The sequence below is a fragment of the Rhinopithecus roxellana genome, chromosome 10, assembly GCF_007565055.1.
Source record: "Rhinopithecus roxellana isolate Shanxi Qingling chromosome 10, ASM756505v1, whole genome shotgun sequence".
NCBI classification, from domain to species: domain Eukaryota; kingdom Metazoa; phylum Chordata; class Mammalia; order Primates; family Cercopithecidae; genus Rhinopithecus; species Rhinopithecus roxellana.
In genome coordinates, this window is record NC_044558.1 from 6933075 (window position 1) to 6952144 (window position 19070).

A 19070-nucleotide genomic window follows, 5' to 3' on the forward strand; every position below is an offset into this window, starting at 1 on the left:
GCAACTAAAAATGACTTGCTAATTGGAGCTGACACAGTAAAAGCCCCCATCTAGACCCTTTTCTAATTGCACCAAGATGGCAAATAAATGGCCCAAGAACAGACCAAGTGGCATTTATTGATTCAGTTCCCAGCCTCCATAAAACTCATCTATCAAGCCCATGCCCACCTATGTTTTCCATACTGAAGCTGCTCCCATTGGTCTGAAGACTGATAATTCACTAATGTTCACTTTTAGGGTTCCTAATGCCTTTCCTAGGGAGAATGAACAAGAGCAGACGTCTAATGGGGGCTGCATTTGGAGCTCAATTTGACTCATCTAGCTATTTCCACCTTTAGCTCATTCTAACACCCATTCTGGGGTCAGAATGAAGTCACACCTTTGGACGAATGAAAATAAAAGAAGGGGCAAAAATGCTAGAATCCTAGTGACTTTACTACTATTACAGCATCCTAGGAACTGATGTTAAACCTGGGCACGAAGCCTCACTGGGCAGAAGCTCTCTAATAAAGGGATCTGAGTATCCCCAGGGAGGTTCTGCTGCCCAGGTACTAAGCAGAAAGAATTGGGACATCCGGGAAGTTTCTGTGAACCTTCAAAGCTCAAGGATCATTTCGGGGGGCAAGAGATATTACAGCCAGCATCCTCTCTACTCTCCGCATGGGGAGAAAAGAAGCCAGCAGCCTTGCCTCTTTGACAGATCTAATGAAACTACTCTTTTGGCTGAAGTTCTATCAAAATTTTCCTCTGCAAAGAACTGCCCTGCCCATCTAGGGCATCTGGAAGATGCATTCTCCTACAGAGTAATTACATGATCTCATCTTTTGAACTGGAGAGTCAGAAGAACAGGCCATAGGTGAAGGATGAAGTAAGGTGAGGAACCATCTGAGGGTTTTCCACTGAGGTCCAGTTTTCAGGTACAACCTCACCTCCTACGGCTTTTACCTCACCAGGTCTAGTCATAGTGATTTTTCCTCTGACACCATCTTCCTTCATGAGTACCTATAATGAGGTAATTGAATTTTCATTTTGCTTTTGGCAAGGCAACCTTCCAAGTTCACCATCTTCCTTCTGAGTATACTGTTGCATCAACCCCCAGCTGCATCCATTTCCTAGTCATCTGTCAACCAACCACAAGGTGAGCTTAGCCAATCAGGTTCACATATTCCGAGTTCTGGCTCACACCACACAAACACCTCTTAGAACTACCGCTAGGTCAGAATGTTAGAAATGGATGGAGTGTGGAGGTCATCTGGTTAAAGACTGTCATTCTACAGTGGATCACAGTGAATGCCAAGGCACAGAACGAAATCAGAATCAGGAAGAAAGCCCAGAACTCCTGATGCTACCAATGAACCCCATTTTCTTTGAGTAGAAAGAGGGTGATAGGCAACCTAATCAACCACTTGCTCAGTCAACTGAGTGCTTAACTGTAGATGCCTGGCAGTGTGTTTCATTTTGTAAGATCTGCAGAGGAAGTATACGTACAGCAGTTACCTGCAAATAACTTACAAAGCTAGTGGAAAATTGAGAGGAACAGGAATTCAGCATCCAGGACCTCAATCTCGAGGAACAGGTCTGGGCTTCCTTTTATTGTTGTTGTTAATTAAACAACACAGAAGTTAATTTCTTCTCTCTTACGTAAAACGCCGGAGGTGAACAGTCTACTCCACCCAGTCTGTGGACACCAGATGCTTCCAGCTCACTCACTGATCATCTCCTACTCATGGTCCAAGATGGCAACTAAAGCTGTCGCCATCACATCCACATTTCCAGCAGAGGAAGAAGGAGGCAAGGATGAATAGTAGGGGTAACTAATATATCTGCCGTGGCACTATAGAGAGAATGTTCACCAAATCAGGAGCCTCTTGAAGTTTGGCCATACCTATTTTTAAAAAGCTTCACAAGCAGCTGTTGATGCATACCTTGGTTAAGGACAATTGAACCAGATTGTCTCTCAGGTACCTTCCAGTGGGAGCCATTCTGAGTGACATGAAATGAGGAGAGATCAATGAAGTATCACACTAAGCTTTGTTTCAGGCAGTAAATCCAGTGGGCTGATCAATGCAGCCAGGCCTTGAGAAGAGGGTGAAATACAGGCCGGGCCCTCAAGGCCAAAAACAATGCTGAGAGTTGCAGGCAGGTGTTTACTAGGAGACACAGCATGGGGAGAGCTAGGAGGCAGGGGTCAAGCCTGATTACATTCCTGGAAAATAGCTCCTGTAGTCCAAAGGCAGTGGCAGCCCCTCTAACGAGATGAAGAACCTGCTTTTCCCAGGGAAAGGAGCCTGGGACTTTTGAAAATCCCCATTCCAGGGCCCATCTGAAGGTTCTGTACTTCTCAAAGTGTGGTCTCCAAATGTCTACATCCAAATTGCTAGAAGAGCTGGTTAAGATGCATATTCCTAGGGCCCTAGTTTAGACTTATTTAATCCAAGTTCCAGGATTTTCATTAATTTTTCAAAATGCGCAGTTTTAACAAGATTCCCAGCTGACGGTTAATGAACATGAGATCAGTGCGTTCCCTCTGAAGGAAGGCCAGCTCATACCGTCCACCTTAATCCTCTTAACTATCTGCCCCCTTTACACACCATTTCTCTGCACTCTCTCTCCTCCCTCGTCATCCTCCTTTTTCTCTCTCCCTGCCTCCTTTAGTCCACCCCTCAAAAGCCCTTCTGAAAAAATTGATGATGAAGAACAAAAACGCTCCCCCTGAAATGTGGGTGAGTCCTGCCTCCCCGTGCTGCCCCCAGAGTTTCTGCAGGCCCTTGTGTGCCCTTCCTCACAGCTGTCCTCAGGGGGCTGGCCAGGCTGACGTTTGCCGTGAGTGGGATGAAGGACCTCTTGGGAAAAGCCAGTTGCACTCGCACACAGAGTAGCGATGTCTGAAGGAGGTCCTATTTCAGTCCCCCTCTTCCTTCCTGGCCTAGAGAAAACTTCCTGCCATCCTCAGAGCTCATGGCCTGAGTGTCCCTTCATGAAAGATACAGAACATCAACACCTTGTCTACATGGCCAGGGCTGGGCTGATACATAAGTGGAGTTGGGAGCTATTACGTGACTTGAAGGAAAGCAGGAAAACCTGCTTGCTGTCAAAGGGAAAGGAAATAAACTAATATTTATTGATGGTCCTGCTGAATGCCAGGCTCTGTGCTGTGGTGCTGTGCACTTCGTGTGTGTAATTTCACTTATCCCTGTATTACAAATGGTACAACGGGAGCTCAGAGAGTTTGCATAATTTGTCCAAGTTCACACAACGAGTAAGTGAGGGTTGGGATTTGATATGTAAGTCTAGAGCCGATATTCCTTCCAATAAACCATATACCATGTACCCCAAAAGAACAAATTTCAACTTTCAACTATTAGACATTCACTTCTTAGGACTGGTTCCAGGAATCCTCTGTTAAAACACTGCCTGTGTTAAAACAAGGTGCTCCCCTGGTAAACTAATCTACTATTTCCAGACCAGGTATTCTCACTGTATCACAGAGTTTCTTGGATAATTTTCCAACGTGAGAGCAGCTCAGAGGAAATGGGTCTTGAGACCAGATAGTATGGATTGTGGGCAGAGGTTGCTCAGGAGGGGCTACAGTGAGGGTGGGCGCCTCCGGACAGCAGGTGACACACAGAGCATAGGAGATGGGAGCCAGGGTAGGGCAGCACACTCATCCGCTTTATGGGACTGCGGAGGGTTCTCGACTGGCACAGACCTTGGGAAAGAGAGCCCAGGTCCAGGCAGAGCCTTGAAACCAGAACTGGGTCTAAACCTGTGTGATTTAACCTCTTCTGTCAGTCATTTAACCTCTCTGAGCCTCAGTGTTCTCATCTGTGGAAATGAGACAGTAATTCCCTCCTCGCCAGGCTACAGTAACAATTAAATAGCTTACGCAAAGCTATCCAGCACAGTCCCTGGCGCATAGTAGGTACTCCTCACAAGGAGAGCAAGACAGACGGCAAACCCCTGAGAGGCCCAGCTCTGTTCCCCAGGCCCAGCATGCCCCTCCCCAGCACCCTTCCAAGCAAGCCTGCCAAGGAGGTGATTGATGGAGGCCTGCTTATTTCCTTTGCGTATTTTTAATGACCTCTGGAGTCTACCAGCAAGCCTGCCCTATTTCCTACTTCAGACAGAATCACAGAGCGGAGAAGCAGCTGAAACATCAGGGTCCTGGCAGCACGCCTGCGCCGGCAGGTGCGGTTCAGGTACTCTTTTCTCCTGGGGAGGTGGGGCCCGGGCAGCTCCGAGTGCAAGCTCGGGACCCAGGGCTGCTGTGTATTCCTCAGGCACGTGTGCAGTGGTCTTGGGCAAAAACAGTACAACTCCAGTGTGTCATCTGGGCACAAGCTCAGGTGCCACCAGGTGGAGATTCGGGCCGCAAGGGCATGGCTTGTCCCTTCTTGGTCCAGAGAAATGGGATCACAAAAAATCCAAAACCTCCCCAAAGCAAAATGAATCAAGAAATGCACACTTGTCTGGCCTCTCTAAGTGTGTGTGGTCCTGTGAGGTGGTTTCACGTTTTGTGCCAGGCCCATGGAAGCCCTGAGGTGTCATCCCCATCTCCTGGGCTTTTGAGGGAAACTGAGGCGACAGTGGTTACAGTGAGTCATCTTTAAGCATCAGAACTGGGACTTGCACTCCTATTTTTAGACTTGAAGGGAAGGATTGACAATTCTCTGGACATTTGGGTTATATATAGAGCCAACTGGCTTGTTCTCAAATGGAAATGTCCAGACTGACTACATAAGCCAGACTCACCAGATAAACGGATCCGGCTCCTGCGATGGAGAACTGGAAGGGAAAGTCTCGGATTTCATCTTCTCCATGCCCTTCTCTCACCACCACTACCCCACTGTACGCCCCCATCCATCTAGGCTCTGCTGGGAACCAGGGGGAGGTTCTGATCCCAGACAGAGACAGAGGTCCTTGCCCCAACCCCCTCCCACAGAGACCTCCCAAAGCTCCTCCCTGCACGGACTCCCACAATGCCCTATGCAGCCTCCATTAGACTCACCCTGAAGTTAATGCACCATTTCCCCAAATCTCCTGGTCATGTGCTGGGTTATAACCTAGGAACAGGAAGCATGAACTTGCAGAAGATAAACTGTGGAATTAGCTGTCACTGGGCAGGGGTGGAAGCTGCCTCAGGTCTGGTTTTTCCAGGGTTGCCAGGGGACAGGTCCAGGGCAGCAAGCACAGTGTGTGGGCACTGCAGGGGAGGACAGGGTGGTGAGGGGGTAGGTATGGCGGGGCCAGCTGAAGATCCCGCCTCCTATGTGGGTCTACTCTAATCCTGTTCTGATGGCGACACTCACCATCCTCTCAAATTCTGCCACTATTTTCCTATTCCACAAACAGAAGGCCCAACTTCCTCCCTCGGTCCTTGCCAAGGTGCAGCTACAGGCAGTGAGCCCAGCATATCTCGCCCAGAGAGGCCTCTCCAGGGGGAGCAGAGCCTCTCAACGTTGTTGCCAATGAAGGCTGCTCCAATACTTTTTAAAAAATTATTATTTTCTGGGTTGTGAGTTTAAATAACATCTTCAAAACTTCAAATTTCCTTACAGCTGTGAATTACCAGATTGAGATAGAGGAAGCAAGGTCGGCTGAAAAAGAGCTGCAGCCGTGTCTGGTGGTCTCCTGTGTGTGCAGAGAAGAGGGAGAAACAGGGAAGGAAGGAGGGAAGCCGGGAGGGAGAAGATGGGGAAGAGCATAGGGCTTGAGGATCGTCACAGAGAACAGGCAGGTAAATGGAGAGCACAAGAAAGAAGAGCTTCAGAGACCAAGGCTGGACCACAGTGAGGGGGAGTGGTGAGGACCTTCAGAACAGATAGCATCGGGACGGCATGGTGCAGCAGGCAGGCGGAGGGGCACTTCATCACCCAACCACTCACGTTTGTGGAGTGCTTGCTATGGACTAAGTGCTGTTCTAAGTCCTTGCCATGTATTCACCCACTTAACTTCTAAGGTAACCTCGTGAGACAGATGCTCATGCAACAGGCTATGGGATAGAGCTGAAACTGGAGCCTAGGCAAGCTGGCAGGTCGTAATGTCACATGCATAACCGCCGTGCAATGCGGCATGGTAAGAAGGTGCTCAACAAAGCATTTGGGGTAAGCAGAAGGAAGGGAGAGAGGGAGGCACGGGGGAGGAACACCTGACTTTGAGAGGGTCCCATCTCTCGCCTGGACAGTCCACTAAGGTTTCTGAGCCTCATTTTTCTCATCTGTAAAATGGAGATTATTTCTCTCTTGCCTTCTCATAGGGCTGTTCTGAGCCTGCATATTGTGCAGATGGAAGCGATTCATAGCTGCACAGCTCCACACATGCCCGGGCATCATGACCGCTGGTGGCCATTGGGAATCTCCCATGGTGGCAGGAATATATCACGCATAATCTCCAGAGTCAATGTGCCGGGCGGGCCCTCCCAGCCCTTCGTCCGCCTGCTGTCTCCTGAAGTTAGGAAAAGCTTTACTACATTCATTGAAAATAGATGTCTTCATCTGGGGGTGCCCCTGTGATTTACCCGATTCACCTTGCAGGCAGATGTGCCCTTTCCAGGCTCTCAGGCACCACTCCTTGTTCATCACCCGCACAGCCACATGTACACGGAAAATAACTTGTAAAGATAAACAATGTGCACACACAAGTGTGAGGCAACTCAACTGACCCAAAGTGCCAATTAAATCAATTTCTTAATAATGCCCTATACATAAATCAGTGTTGGCTATCAGACACAATAACCAACCTCAGCAGCTGCATCTAGTTCTGTTAGATCGGGCTAATCTGGGACGCCTCCCAAGAACACAGCCCTTCACTCCCAGGTGGAAGATTCTCTGATGTTTACCACCAGGTCACCTTGGGATTTAATGCAGACTTCATCCAAACTTTTCCATCGAGGAAGGAACCAGTTGCCATCACAGCATAATCAGACTTCATTCATTCCTGCCCCAAGGCCTCTGCAAGAGCTGTTCCCTCTGCCTAGCAGCTTCTCCTCCAGATCTTCACATGGCTAGGACTTCATTCTCATTCAAGTTTCGGCTCAAATGTCACCTTCTCAGAGCCCTCACCTCCCAGCCCATATGACTTTACCTTCTTCACGGCACCTAGTACTATACGAAATTACCTTGTTTATTCACTTGTTTACCTGCTTAATTGTCTGTTTCCCCACACACATGCTCACACATACCACTAAATGCAAGCTGTATCTCAGCCACTGCTTTATCCCCAGAACCTAGAGTCATTCATCCTGACACACTGTAGGTGCTCAATATTTATCAAACCACCAGAATTAATAAACTAATTAATGTAAACACAAGGCTAAGCAGTATTGCATTCAATCATCCCATAAGCCCTATGAGATGGGTACAAGTGCCCATTTCACAGACGAGGAACGAAGCCAGGCTAACGCACCTTGCTCATAATGGGACTCCAAAAGCTATGTTGCCTAACAGGTGGACAGAAAGCAGAACAATCCATCCCACCCAGGCGACAAAGGAGGAGCCAAGGTGAGTAAAGGCACCTGCTCTTCCCCCCACCACCACCACCTTGGAAACCAGAAGAAGCCCCTCCCCTGGACAGGTAGGAGGATTTGAACAGCCAACGGGGTCAGAACCGCCAGGTCAGCCAGTTCTAGCTGCAGATGACACTGGCTGCCTGAGCTGAGCCCAAGCAGACGACCTCTTGGCTGAAGGAAGAGGCTGTGCCTCACACACCTTTAATTTTCCATGAGGCAGCAACTGTAAATATGTGATTATAGGCTGCAGCCTCAGCCATCCATAGCCTTACACAGCTGCTGCTGCAGTGTCCATGTGGTGATGGAAGCCCCTCCTCCGGGCCCAGGGTTGCAGATGCTCTAGCTGATCTGGCAGATCACCCGGGACCGGTGACTGTCCTCGAGCCATGGTGCAGGGAATGAGGGTTTCCAAGCACCCAGGAATCTCATCCTTTTTGTCTCCTGCTGCTACCCCTAGCTGCCTTGGCCTGAATGCCTGGCTGAGGCCGCACACCTCCAAGCTGCTGATTTAATACAGTACTGTTCTTGAGGAAAGCCGTGTTTTGGGATGGGTCACAGAGAAAGGGAGGAGAGAAGAGGTGGCCTTGGAGGGAGTCCAGAGTAACACAGAAAGAAAGAACCATGCACCCCCCAGAGAGAAAAGAAACCCCAGGGAAACCAGCCCTCCCCTTCTCCTTCCTCTATACCACAAGCTGGCTCCCAGCCCCTTACGGTATCCATTAATGCCACAGGCAAGGTAAATGGAGGAGCGGGGGCAGAGGGTGATTAATCACGTGTACATTCTGCTAATTACAATAATTGCTATTTAATGACTTGTGTGTATTTCTCAGACTGAGAGCACGTACGCTGCCACCTGATGGACTAGGACGTGTTGGCATTTGGGTTCTGCTTACTTCTCATTTTTGCTAAAATATGCATACATATTCAACAAATACATGGGAAATAAACAAAAGCAAGGCCAATAGGCAGCTATACAGGGTGGAACCGCAGGCTGCTCTGTCAGCCTGGAATAAAGTCAAAGGAGGGAGTTAGGATGAGGGAAGCTGGATCCCTCAGGACCTGAAGTCCAGGATTTTCATGCAGGCACTGACCAACCACTGGAAACCCAATCTACTGCTCAATTTGGAGTCAGGGGCCCAGGTCAGTAATACTGTGGCTTATCCTCAGGCAGGGGACACACCCAGTGACCTGAATCCCTGGGGCTGGGGAAGAGGCCAGGGAGGTGGCTCTCTAAGAAGGGAAGGGAAATACTTGGCTGCAGAGTTCAGAGACCATCCTGCAGCAAAACCCCCAGGGACAGGAGCTTTAAAGGGTGGGAGCTGGTGTCAGGACCAGAATAGCTCATGGGGCTTCCTTAGCTCTGGGAAGGATGTGCATTTCCCTGAAATGTGAAAATGATTCATGCCTAAGGAATGACGTGACATGTCTGGGGGCCCCTCCTGCTAGAAGGGGACACCTGGCAGGCTCTCTCAGGGTCCAGCCCCTTCCCATCTCGTGCTCTGCTCGCTTCCTTCTTGGGGAATGCTCAACCTCTCCTGGCCCAGCACACCCCCGTGAGGCCCAACATTTGCAGACACCCCAGATCAAATTTAAGACACAGCAAGAGCAAGCCAAAGAGTAAAAGAAATGTCTAAAGAATGAGGTCTGGAGGGTGTGTGTGGAGAACACCAGAAATGAGCAGAGCTACACCCTTATCTCAGGCTCACCCGGCAATGCCCCTGAGTGGAGACCCTGGAATCCAACCCACCCGCTGGCTGCTGGGGGTCCGCAGCCAGGGTGTCAGAAGCCTGGGGCTGTGGCATGGGAGCGAGGTCTCTTCCTGCCTGATGCATGGTGGCTGCTCATCGCGTACGCTGGCCATCATGTATGCTGCCCATGTACGCCACCCATCAGGTATACAGCCCACCAAGCACACTGCCCCCGCGTATGTCGCCCACCATGCACGGCACCCCCAGGCACGCCGCCCTCACGCATGCCGCCCCCATAGGCCACCCACCATGCATGCCACCCCCATGTACACTATACATCATGTAAGCTGCCCATCATATATACTGCCAGGACAGGGCAGGGGAGCCCATGAGGATGCTGCACCTGCCCAGGACAGGTGACAGGTAGGTGATGGGGTAAGAAAAGGAGCCTATGAACTTCACATCTCCAGGAAACAGCTGGTGTGAGAGACTCACAAGCCCCGCTCTGGAGACTAAAGATTGGTCCTCAGAAACACCACTATTGTCAGAAAAGGAGCTCAACTCTGAGCTTCTCAGTCCTTTTCCTGAGGACTTAGAGGAGTAGGCCTCTCTCCCTCCCTTCCTTCCTTCCCTGCTCTCCTCCCTCTCCTTCTCTCTCTCCATTCTCTTCTATCCATCCCTCCCCATCCACCTCCCTCCCTCCTTCCCCTGTCTCTCTGCCCCCTCCTCTAGCCCTGCACTCCCTGTCCCCCTCCCTCTGTCTCCCTGCCCTATTTCCCATCATCCATCCCTGTGCCATCTCCCTCCTTTCCTCTCTCCCCCCATTCTCTTTCTTTGGTACCTAGTCTGTGCCCAATACTATTTTAGGTGCCGTGTAGCACCTGCCTGTCTGGCGATCTGTAAACTCCTCCAAGCTGGGAATCAGCACCCAGCCTGACTCCTCTGATTTCTGGGACCCTTAGCAGAGCCTTCTCTAGACTCTGCGCCCCTTGAAGGCAGGAGCCATATGCTTACAGAAGCGTAGCACAGGGCGCAGCATATGCCAGGCCCAGAGACAGCTCTTGGGCAATGTGGGCTGGGTGCCAGGTCCAACGGATGGCGGCCTCCTTCCACCACTGGAATTGATTTTACTGGAGATGTGGTGCTGGCTTTTGGCTCAACAGTGTTGGCTTGCACATTAGGGAGAATTCTCCGCTGTCACCTTGCTTAAAATCATTGTTTCAGCGGCTAAAGAGTAAGATGTTCCCTCTGACTTGCCACCTGTCAGGCCTGTAATTACACTCCACAGCTCCAACAAAACCTTCCCCATCCTGTGAGTTCCCACCCCAGAAGGACAGCACCCAGGCCAAGCGGCCCAAAGATCATTTTTTAAATACCTTGCGAATTTTTCTTAGAGAGGAAGGTCAACTAGGTCAACCGAGTGAGAACAACCGTCTATTTCGAACCCTGGGCCAGTCAGACCAAGTCCCCCGCAGCGCCACTCCTACCCACCACCCTTCAAATGTCCCAGACCCTCGGCTCGTCCCCTGTTGTCCCCGTCTGCCTCTGAGCACCCACAGAAGGCGCACTTCCTCAGGCCTGGCTCCCGGAGCTTCTCCGCTAATTAAAATGTGATGCCAGTTATTTATTCCTTAGGATGAGATTCAGTCACTGCATCCTCACCTCTCCCAGGGCTGCTTTCAGCTTGATTATGAAATGAAGGGGATGGCTCCGTTCCCTCTTCTCTCCTGAAATCTCTTCACCCAGACCATGTGCCCACATCCAATCGCCACCAGAGCCTCCGACCTGCCCAGGGCCACAGTGCTTGGGGGGATTTCTTCTGTTCATCTGGATTCAGATATAGCAAATACTTATTTGAGTTCCTTTTGTGTTTTTAAATTTTTTATTATTTTTAAAAATAGTGGGAAAATCCATAGAAAATTTGCCATCTTAACCACGTTTAAGTATGTGGTTCAGGAGTGTTCTATACACTCAAATTGCTTTGCAACTGATCTCCAGAATGCTCATCTTGCAAAACTGAAACTCTGTACTCCTTCAATAGCTCCCCATTCCGCACTCCCTTCAGCCCCTGAAAACCATCATCCCGCTTCCCATCTCTATAAATTCCACTACTCTAGGCACTTCATACAAATAGAACCGTGCAGAATTTGTCTTTTGTGACTGGCTAATTTCTCTTAGCGTAATGTCCTCAAGGTTCATCCATGTTGTAGCATGGATCAGAATTTCATTCCTTTTTAAAGCTTGCAATCCCATTGCACATTTTGCTTATCCATTAATCTGTCAAAGGACACTTGGGTCATTTTCACCTTTTGGCTTTTGTGAGTGATGCTACTGTGAACATGGGTGTGCAAATATCTCTTTGAGCCCCTGCTTTCCACTCTTTAGGGTGCATACCCAAAAGCGGAATTGTTAGATGGTATGAGAATTATATTTGTAATTTTTTTAGGAAATACCATACCATTTTTCGAAATGATACAATTTTATATTCCCACTAGCAGTGCCAAGGGTTCCAATCTGTCCACATCCATGCCACCACTTGTTTTCTGCTTTCCGTTTTGTTTTGTTTAACAAAAAAATCCTAGTAGGTGTGAGGTAATGATTTCTTTTTATGTTTCAGGTACTACGCTGGGTGCTTGGCATGAGTATTCTTATTCAGTCCAAGTCACACCAGCAGTCAGCTGGTAGTGTCCGCATTCTCCCCAAGGTCCCTGGCCATGGTTTTATGCCTGTGCCCATGGGTCTCCACTGCAAATCAGCTCTTCATAGCACACACCCGCAGAGCCACGCAGGCTGCCGGCACGAGCCCCAGCTTCAGCAGATACTTGGGAGTTTTCTGTTGGTGAGAACTAATGAGTTCATGGTGTTTGGGCATCAACAAGCAAGGTGGGATTTCTCTTTCTGGCCACTGGGGTCTCCACTGAAACTCAGTGGCCATATACATGCTACTCTACCTCTTCATGAGCCCAAGCCTGGCACTGCATACAGGATGGCCGAGGGCTTTCCTTGTCAGCTAAAGCAAAGCCTCAAGTAATGACTGCCTCTAACTGAGCACTGTGTCAGCTTCAGCTGTGCATGAAGCAGGCACCTGAAGGCGTATCTGGCCTCTGTCTGCACATGGTAGGTACCTGACAAATGTTTTCTCCAATGACAAAAACAAAGCCTACACTCTTGAACGTTTACCACATGCCCTGCACATTACATACCCTGACTGATTTAATCCTCATGACCACCCAATAAGGTAGGTATGATTCTCCCCATTTTACAGATGTGGAAATCAAGGTCTCAGAGAAACACAGGCACTTTCTCAAGACCATACAGGTAAGAGATGGCAAAGGTGGAATTAAATCTTTAACTGTTCTGCCCTGCTGTGTCTCCATCTATGTTCAGCTTTGGGGGCCTGCCCTACATTGGCAGAAACTGAACAGGCCCAGAGCCCATCTCTTAGTGCAGCCAGTAGCCTCCTGGATGGAGCACCGGACCCTCAAACACCTGCCCTCTGTCCATGAAGGCGCTGCCCTCTGGCGATAACTTGTGGTTATTCTCACCCTTAGAGTTGGGGCCAAAGAGGCCAGGAGAACCTTTATACACAAGGAACTGGAACGTGGATCTTTCTGTTGTTGTTCTCTTGCCTGATGAGAACATGTTCCCAAGCTTCGGTGACATTAAGAGACTTTGACCAAAAAGCCATTATTCTTAGGGCACTCTTACTGCTAAAAGTGATCTAGGAAAAATCTCAGAAAATTTCTATTCTGGGGAAGCCAGCAAAGCTCTTAATTGTATTTTAAAACTAATCATTCATTCACTCATTCGCCCAGGAAATTGTACACACGCGCCTAAAATAATGCCTAGAACTTAATGTGTGTGCAATTCATACATTTTTTCTTCCCTTTTACACCCCTTCCCCCAAGCCCTTCAAGGGAGGATGGATGGATGGTTTGAGGACACCCGCAGCTTGTGGGACTCTGTGGGAGGCACGGGGCGTACAGCACCTGCCTTGGTTTCTTTCCTGAATGAGACCTGTGATGGTTAAAGGCCTGCTAGAGCCCATTCTTCTCCCTAATAAGTCAGCACACTGACAACACAGCTTCCTAATCAAGAAAGGTGGTGACTAGAAGGAGAAAAAACGCAAACTGTGGCATGTTCACCCAGGCATTCTTCAGTCCAACTGAAGGAGGCTGGTTCCGTGTTGTCATGAATTCAATCTCAAGCAAACACTCATCTCTCTCCCGTTCCCAGATTATTGGCACAAAAGGAAAGCAGGCGGTCGCAGATGATATCCATCAATGAGTGTCAGGGAGCTGTGCTTCCCCAAACCCTCTGGATAAATAAGAAGAGGCTACATCTATGGTGCTCATCTGGCCTTGAACATTTGAAGTTCAAATAAGGCATTTTGTGGAAAATTACATGAGCTATAGAATGCGTTGGGGGAAAGTGTGACCTGGGAGACAGGAGGATGCGTCCTTTTCTCTCAGGTCCCTCCAAAGAGAGGGTCCTTGCAGGCTAATAGAAAGGTAACTAGGCCAGGGATCAAGAAATAGCAGTTCTCACCTTGCACAAGTCCCCACTTCTGTTTTCTTTCATAAAGGCAAGTCAGCAGGGGCTGAGGAGGTAACTGTTCTTACATTTTCTACATTGAAAAAACTTCACAGTTGCACAAGCACTTTGTAAAACTGGCAGTAATTAAGCTAAACACAGGCATACCCTTCAATCCAGCATTTCTACTCCTAGGCATTACAGGTACATATGCATACATGCATATGTTCTCCATTAAAAAAAAAGACAGAAAATATCCATCAATAACAGAATCAGTAGAAACACCGTGGCACACTTGTACAATGGAACATTATACACCAATGAACACGAACAAACAACTTTAAACCAATGGCTATGAACAAACAACTACAGGCATGGATGAATCTCATGAACATGATTCTGAGTGAAGAAATCTAGACAAAAATATAGATCTCATGAGTTTATATGAAGTACAAAAGAGGGGAAATGGATCTATGCTGTTTAGGAGTCAGGGCAGTGGTTCCTGGGGAAGGGAGGCAGTGATGAGCTGGGGCACGACAGGTGTGAGTAACGTTCAGTGTCTTGACCCGGCTGCTGGTGACACAGCCACGTGCACGAGGTGAGAACTCATGCTGTGCACTCACAATGTTTGCATTTTGCCGTCTGTGTGCTACACCTCAATGACATTTATATTTAAAGCTTTTACTGTAAAATATCAGATCATGGAATTTTGAAGGCTCCAAAAAAACCTCAGTGAGATAGAAATGTTATCTTGGGTAGCCTCCACTGGAATATGTCCCCAGGCATCTGAATATATGAACAGTACAGGGGGCCCTGGAACAAGAGGAAGCAGGGACCCAGCCTAGAAGGCTGTGAGCTCCTTAGAAGAGCAGGTGCCAGGAGAGAAGGTGACATGACTAGATTCCCTGATGGTGACGGGGTCTAATATAAAAACCTTGGTCAAAGGGAATAAGAAGTGAGGGGAGCAGAAGACAGAGAAAAGGGCTAGGCCACCTGGAAAGGCCACGTGCCCTGTGCCCACATAGGCACTGCCAGCGGCAGGCAGGCTGTTGGTATTTTCCTGAGCCTCCCTGGCCATGGGAAAAACATGTGGCAGGTGATGGAGTTGCTCTGCTGGTAATTATTTCCTGCTCAGACAGGGAGGCAATAGATCATCTCAGGGGAGACTCCTTAATTGAGAAAGTGTCAATAGATAAAAAGCGATAAAAGCCTTTTCAGCTGAAACCCTGTCTGCCTCAGTCTCAACCAACTGCGAATGCTGCTTCACCAAGAAAGACCCTCCCAGGCCCTCTTAGTTCCAACCTGACAGACTCCTTTCCTAAGGCAGGGAGGGAACCAGCGCCTGTCCACGTCACAGGGAAAGGGCTCCACTGCTTTTAAGTCAGGAAACGCCAGTCCCCAATCTCTGAATCAATGTTTTAAATGAACCAAGGAAACCAAATATTGTCCCAAACTGTCATTTAGTTTATCCTCACTGATTACAGGAATGCTCTTTTTTTTTTTCTGGGGGATTTTCTAGGCCCTGAATCTTAGGCTACTTCTCTTTCCAAAGACCTGCAAGCCAGTTTCCTGCTGATTCGTATCCTACCAGAGGGCTCCAGGAGAAATTAAACTCAAAGCCCCCACTTTTCGAGCAGTTTTGAGGCAGCTTTTTGGGTGGGGAGGAAGTCTGAATGATCACCTGCAAGAAGGCCAGGGGATGACCAGTGTCTTCACTGACCAGCTCAGCCCACAGAATGTAGTGGGTACCTGCCACGTGCTGGGCACCACATCACCTGCCAGCCTGCCCTTTCTATCACAGCGCACATCTCTTTAACCAATCCTTGCACACTCTCCATCAATCCTTGGGAGCAAAGTGGAGAAACCCAAGCTGGATGGTAGTGGCTAGGTGGACCCAGGGTGGCCTTACCACACCCACATGGCTCTGGCTGATGGTTCACTGTAAACTGAAAGGGTGGTCTCTGTACTCCAGGCCAATTCTGTACAGCATTTCAATCAAGTTGTGCTATATAGAATTCTAACTCAGATGAAGACATAGACACACCCAAAGCTAGGGAAGGACAGTGGGCGAGGGAGTCAGGACTCAGTACCTGGATATCAAAGGCCCTGATTCTAACATAATGAATAATAATAAGATTTCTAGTAAATTTCTGGGCTTAAGTTAAATAAATTTACCTAATTTCAGGACTGGGGAGCCCTTGCTCAACAGTTATTCATGTAAAAAAAAATCCCTGAGGCTTCAGATGATCACAAGCTTTTTTAAGGAAAGGATGGTACAATGGTTGAAATGCAACACTGGGAGATAATGTTGGACATATGGAAGTCAGAACAGAACAGATGATAAAATTCCCATACCCCTCTCTGAGCAGACCACTGTTAGTATTGCGTTTAGTTCTGGGCATTATCCTGAAAAACTACTGTATACCCCAAGAAGATGCCCAGGGTGGTTGGGGGTCTGGAAACTGTGTCATATGAGGAAGAAACCGAAGAGAAGAGGAGGAGGTTCTGGCAGGACACAGCAGTTTCAAGGACGTAAAGTGCTATTGGAACAGAGTTGGCCCTTGTGTTGATCTGAGGGCAGAAGGACGGTCAGTGGAGAGATTACAGTGCTTTGTTGCGGGTGTTGCTTTGCTTTATATAAAGAGGGAGGAACCTGCAACAATTAGAGTTTCAACAACAGAACAGCTCACGTGTGCACACCCGCACACGTACCCCACTGCCGTGCTGCAGGATACTGAAGCCCCTCTTCTCCTTTCGGGGAGGTGAGGGTAACGAGGTAGCCTCCAGCAACTCTTTTCACAGTTATAGCCAGTAGTGAAGGCGACCACTTATCAGCATTTCTCAGTGCTCCCTGCCAAAAGAGTCACCCCTCTAACAAACTCGGAGGGGATGTGAGGGATTGGTCAGCTTCAGGGGCATGGCTTTCTGGTGTTTTACATAAATGCCCCTGAAATATCCTGACATTGTGTGGGCCTGTTCCCAGGAAGCCAGGACTTCATCCTCTTGCATCACATGGGGGTAATAAATGAGGACTATTCCAGGGGTTCTCATAGTTTACATAATCCCAAAGAGCCTTTGAAGTCTGAACATCCTGCTATTTTATTTGGGGAATAAAATATACATAACACAAAATTTACTATGTTAACCATTTTTAAGTTTACAGTTCAGTGGCATTAAGTATATTCACATTATTATGCAATCCATCCAGCTCCAAAACTTTCATGCTACTTTTAAATGCCACGATGAAGTTAACAAAATTATTCTCAAAAGCTGTTTCCAGTTTTATCAGGCAAGTATGAGATGCCACGGTTTTCTCTGCAGGCCCACCATGAATGTGGCCACTCGTTTTTAAGGGCACACTTGTATTTCTGGTTAAAGAAGTCTCTGACATATCATGGGAAGAGGTTCCTGTCTGCCTTTGGTTCCACGTGATGCCAGCTAGGCTTCTCACGCTGTCTCCTGTTCGCTGTGCGAGAGAGGATGGCTGAAGCAGCCTTGTCTCAGGTTGGGACTGTGGAAATGGGTCAGCGTGGTTCCCATTTCACTTTTTTCTGAAGGTAAAGGAAGAAAGTGAAAATCAAGGGTCCCTGCATCCTCTGGTTGATCTGCTTGGCTTGGTGTTAACGTAAACAGTTAATTGCAGGCTTGTAGGCCTTAGAGAATACAGGGTTGCTTTAATTAATTCCAGTACACGTCTTGCAATGTTTACATTCCAAATTACCTTCATGTCAGAAGTATGCAGCCCAGAACCACAGTTTGGGGGCAATAAAATTCCACTAGCCGCTGCTTCCAGCATCTGGAAGTCATTTGCTCAAAGAGCCAGAGTTTGCTATTTGGGAAAGTTAAATATGCTTCAAGACGGAGATAAGGTGACACTGGCTTCCCCCAAAACTCCTGACGTCAGGAAAGCCCCAAGCTGGCTCCAGAGGAAGGGTGATGCCCTGTGGATTCTGGGAAGAGAGGAAAGCCTCACTGTGTGTGGCCATGAGCATGAAAGAAAGTCTAGGATGAGGGTTTAGAGAAGAAGAGATGTTACACGGACGACCAGGATTAGATTCTAAAAGGTACTTTATGCTGTTGCAGACACCAGCCCTGGGTTCTGCTGAAGGTGGGGGTTGTCTTCGTTTTTCTAGCCCTCAACTCCCTCACACCCAAGTGCATCTTCTGGGATTCATAGAAAACTCCATCTGCATTAGGAAGGGGGTCTTGCGGCAACCACTTGTTCTTCTGATGTGCTTCAGAGCATGAGTTCTCCAAAACACACCAGCTCCTTGGCATCTCTTATGCCCAGAGAACTGGAGCCCACAAAATGAAAGAACCCTGTGAGTCGAAAGCCCTTGCAGGTTTCCTCTAGTCCATCCCCCTGCCTTTAGGAAGAGCTAAGTAGAAACAACTCCAGACTTTCAGTTACCTACCTTGTTAATTTCCCTCTTCAGATCTAAAAATGGAGGGCTGGGGCTTGAGAAATACTTTGCATTTGCTCCTTTGGAAGTTGAATTTCCAAAGGAGTCAACAATGCCAAGCAGTTTATAGCATCTCTAAACAAACCAGAATTTCATGTAAATCCTATTATCTGTCAATGTCATTTTGCCTTCCCCACATTAAAAACCAAGTTAGATATGTTGGTGATACACATCAAGAAGTCTTTATTCATATATATATATATTTAACTGGGAGGCAGAGGACAGGACAAGATGTTGCCCCATCTTTCCTGTTGAGGGAACTGAAGGGAATAGAATGTAGGCCCTGGAGTCAAACAAACCTGAGTTGGGGCCCCTGACTTGGGTTCAGTTATGTGGCCTCTCTGAGCACCTCAGTTTCCTTGTGTGTAATACCACTACTTATCTGATGGGGTTGTTAAACGGTTAAATGAGTTAATCATCGCAGAGGGCTTTGTATGACAAGTGTTCCGCATCATAGCCAACCGGTGAACGGAGCAGCCCTGCGGACCAGGCAGCAAGATTTAAACATAGATCTCATAGACTTCCAGGCCACCAGGTCTCTGACTACAGGTAGCACTAGGGTGTTCCCAGACTGCTCCCTGCTGAAAACCCTAGAGCGTGAGAGATACCATATAGACCTTTAAGAAACCTGGGAAACTCATGCAGTTCCCCGGCTGCCTATGATCCAGCTGTCTCCTCCAGGGCATTTGCTGCTTGGTATTTCACTGCTCCACTTCCTCATTCCTTCCCTCCTGGACTGTAAGTCGCCAGAAGGCAGGGGCCGTATCTGTGCAAATTGCTGCATGCATGCAGTACAGTACTCACAATGCGATCTGCAAGGCGATGCTTAATAAATACTTTCTTCTTATTTATTTTTATTTATCTTTTTACAGATTTGTA

The 19070-nt window shown here is 48.2% G+C and overlaps 1 protein-coding gene across 7 annotated transcripts in view; it reads right to left on the minus strand.

Moving 5' to 3' along the window:
- Window positions 1-19070, minus strand: part of CACNA1C (calcium voltage-gated channel subunit alpha1 C) — a 647971-nt gene that overhangs the window by 376355 nt on the left and 252546 nt on the right. The gene's annotated exons all lie outside the window — the stretch shown is intronic.